The sequence below is a fragment of the Amblyraja radiata genome, chromosome 13 (genome assembly GCF_010909765.2).
Source record: "Amblyraja radiata isolate CabotCenter1 chromosome 13, sAmbRad1.1.pri, whole genome shotgun sequence".
Taxonomy (NCBI): Eukaryota; Metazoa; Chordata; class Chondrichthyes; order Rajiformes; family Rajidae; genus Amblyraja; species Amblyraja radiata.
Window position 1 is genome coordinate 38,089,956 of NC_045968.1, and position 4,349 is coordinate 38,094,304.

Sequence of the window (4,349 nt, forward strand, 5' to 3'; positions counted from 1 at the left end):
TGCATATATAACCAATAACATTGCGCTGTTTATTTATATTTCGTCGTCACTGTACTCAAGTTTAATGGAGGTGTTCAAAATCAATGCAGGCTTTCAGTGGAGTAAATAAAGGAGAAATTGTTTCCCGTAGCTGGAGACTAGTAACTCAAGGATATGAATTACAAAGCAATTTGCAGACGAACCACTGGGGAGATGAAAGGAATTCTATTTACGGAGTGGTGCTGAATTCAGGAATGTGTTCCATGGAAGCAAACTCAATAATCAAAGAGGATAAAATCTTGAAAAGGGCATGCATTCTGATTGTGGAGGAAGGGGCTGGGGTTGGGACTCTATATATAGCTACCAAATTAGACTTTAGAGATAGAGCACGGAAACAGGCCCTTCGGCCCACTGAGTCTGTGCCGAACTGCAATGACCCCATACACCAGCACTACCCTACACATTAGGGATAATTTACAGATGCCATTTAACTTACAAACTTGTACATGAGGAGCTGATGGGAATGTGGGGAGAATACCATGGGTGGGGCAGGTTTAGAAGACATTTAAAGGACACATTAGCACAGGTAAATGGATAGGAAAGGTTAAGAGGGATATGGACAGGTAGGACTAGAGTGGATGGGGCATCTTGTCGGCATGGGCAAGTTGGGCCGAAGGGTCTGTTTCCGTGCTGTATGACTATGACTTTAAATGGATGCCTGGTGATCAGTTTGACCTTGGTGGGCTGAATTGGCCTAGTTCTGCACTGTATCTGTCTCTGACTCTATGATTCAAGCATCGCATTAAATAATCTGAATCTGAATCTGAATCTAGTGCACATGAGAGTTTATATCAATTTGCTAAACCACTAAATAGAAGAGATATTGTTCCATTACATTAATCCACTTGAGACCCACTCCTTTATTGTGGCAATGTCCTTGGTTTCCCCCATCTTCCAGAAGATTAGGGGTTTGTTGGAGCAAATGAAAGAATATTTGTGAGTTGGACAAGGAGAACCCTTCAGTGAGAAAAACCGCAGTACTCTGATTGTGACTTTGTTATCGGCCCCCTGAGCAGACAGAGTCAGCAGGTCAGACAGCATCTCTGGAGAACATGGATAGGTGATATTTTGGGTTGCGACCCTTCTTCAGACCTTCAGTAAAAATATGGAAGCTTGATCACTGAAATAAGCAGACAACGGGGTTTACCTGTAACCTAGAGTGGGCGTGACCTGATTAGCTTAGTTTAGTTTAGAGATACAGCTTCGGCCCACCGAGTCCACGCCGACCAGCAATCTCCATTCGCTAACACTATCCTGTGCACACTTTGGACAAGTTACAATTGTACCAAGTCCATTCACCTGTATGTCGTTGGAATGTGGGTGGAAACCGGAGCTTCCAGAGAAAACCCACGTAGCTCACAGGGAGAACGTTCAATCTCCATACAGACAGCGCCCTTCTTCAGACTGATAGTAGGGGGAAGAAGCTTCTGAATGTTGATTTTACTTCGGAGTCACGTGAGTGACTACGTGAAGAACCCGCTCAGTGCGCAGGCGCGGCATTACGCCAGCAGTGCAACAGCGGCCGCAACGGGAGTTAGGCTCTCTCGTTACAGGATGAACCGGACCGTCAGGTGAGTACCCTGAGGTCGGGGTTTCTTTTACAGGTGAGCCTTTTTTCTGCTTGTGTTTTTTACAGGCAGAGAAAAAGGCTCTGGAACAAAACTGTCCCCCGTTCAAGGAGGAACGGTTTCCCGTCGGGGAGGGGGGCAGCAACAGGCGGTAGGAGCGACCCGGTGTTCCTCTATTCCCCGACACCGTGCAGAGGCCAGCCCGCTAGTACCTGAGCAGCGGGCTGGATGCATAGCCACTCGAGAGGCAACCGGCAGGTGTTCCCGATTGGGACGGGACGTCTCTCCACCCGCACGGGGGGAGAGAGAGCCGCCTGAGCCGCTGGAGCAGCTCACGGAGCAGGTGCCTGCGAGACGCGCTGCTTGAGGGGCGCTCTCGCATCTACAAGGCAAAAGCTCCAGAAGAAGGCGGTAGGAACCGGGCGCACCGCTATCCCCATCACCGCGCCGAGCCCAGTCCCGCTAGTGCCTGAGCTGCGGGCTGGATATCTAGCCATCCGAACAGGCATCCGGCCGGTGGCGTCTGATTCGTCGGACGGGGACATGTCTCTACCTAAAATGGAGGAGAGACAGCCGCCTGAGCTGCATCCAACAGCAATTGGAGCAGCTCCAGCGAGATGCGCAGAAAGAGCGCTCTCGCGAAAAGAAAAAACAAGACTTTCGAAATCTGCCCCCGTCCAACTCCGCAAGAGGAGAAGGGGGGGCAGCAACAGGCGGTAGGAGCGTTATCCGGGCGCCCCGATATCCCTGACACCGAGCCGAGTCCAGCTCCGCTAATGTCTGAACAGCGGGCTGGAGGCAAAGCCAAACGGAAGAGCAACCGGCTGGTGGCATCCGACTCGTTGGACGGGGACGTCTCTCCACCCAGGAGGGGGAGGGACAGCCGCCTGAGCCGCATGGAGCGGCTCTTGGTGCAGGTGCTCCAGCAAGGTGCACCCCGGGAGGGGAGCTCTTGCAGAGGGAGGTCAGGCACTCCCTCTACAGTGCCTCCTGCACTGTCCATTGCATCCTCCTTTCCAGAGGATAGCTTTGGGGACCAGGACTGGGCTGGTCCAGAACAAGGGGTTATGGCTGAAGATTTCGGGAGTATGCAGGGGGTGCAGGAGCAGGAACAGCTGCTTGGTGTAGTGGGCCGCTACGTGTCAAAACCCCGTGCAGGGGAACCGCTAGAGGCCAAACTAGCGGCAAGTATCAATCACCTTTCCAACAGAGCTCTGCAGGGGCAGGTGATTAATGAAGCTTTAGAACTGTGAACCTCTAAAAAGTACCAGCGGTGAACAGCCAAATCTGGGGACACATTGGGGCAACCATCCGGCACCATGAGCTAAAGCTGCAGCGGATACTCCGACTATTGACAGCAGGCATCACTTCGTTTGCTCGTTCTATAAACAACACCGAGATGACCACCAATCAACAGGATACACTCGCGTTGTTGTGTAACACGCAGTTTGAAATTAATAATCTGCGGAAAGAAATCATCAAACCTGCCATCAGTCCTCGATTTGCCGGGCTGTGTAAAACACCAGCCAATAAGCCAGACAGGCTGCTCTTCGGGAAGGCAGGGTATAAAACGAGCAAACTGAAAACACACACCACCAAGTGGCAGCACCCCGCCGCATCCACCAGTAAACATCCGCCATTCAACACTGGTGAAAGCTCGGGGTCCGCTTACTTTCACCGTAAGTCTTTTTTAGACCAGGGCCCAGAGCGGACCCCATGGAAAATGCGCCAACCCCCAACAAACACGCCACATCAGACACCTCGCAAGCCGACCAAAGGGAATCAGAGGAAATACCCGTAACCATGGAGGTAGGTGGGTCTGGTTCCTATCACCTTTTGGGAGGTGGAGGCTTAATACTAACAGGAGGTAGATTGCACCGGTTTGAAGCATAGTGGATATAAAATACAATTCATGTCAGAAAAAACGGCGCCAGTTCAACAATGGCCCCAAAGGGTATTTCTCCATCCGTCAAAGAGAAACGTGAGGGACAAGCTGAACTGGTGAGACTTATCACAAAGGGGGTCATCGAAAAGACCAAACATGAACCTTTGGAATTTGTATCGAATATATTCACTAAAACCAAAAAAGATGGTGGCTGTCTCATCATCATTGACTTAACATCACTAAACAAATTTGTTAAGTATATACATTTCAAAATGGAGACATATGTTACTGCCAAACAACTGAATTCCAAAGGATATTCGACAAGTAGCAAGAGTAATTGGGAAAATGGTAGCAGCATTTCCGGCTACTCAATTCGGACCTTTGCACTATCAAAAAATTTACAGAGAGCAAAGGTACAGGCAATAAAACGACATACAGGTCACTATGATCGTGTCATGAACTTACCCACTGAAGCAATATCAGAGCTACAGTGGTGGGCAGAAAACGTTTGGCATAGTTTCAGCCCTATCTTTATCACTAACCCTACTTTAGTTACTAAAACAGATGCCAGTGCTCAAGGCTGGGGAGCGACTAACTCCATATCCAGCACAGGTGGTAGATGGACTAACCTAGAGTCATCATTACTACTTACACTGGGCATTAACTATCTAGAGATGTTGGGCGCCTTTTATGGTTTAAAAGCATATGTATCTAATATGCAGCACTTGCATGTTCGGTTACAAATTGATAAATACTACGGTGATGGCTTATATTAACCATATGGGTGGCATAAAATCATTGTCATGCGACAAATTGGTCAACATGATTTGGCAATGGTGTGTCGAAAGACATATTTG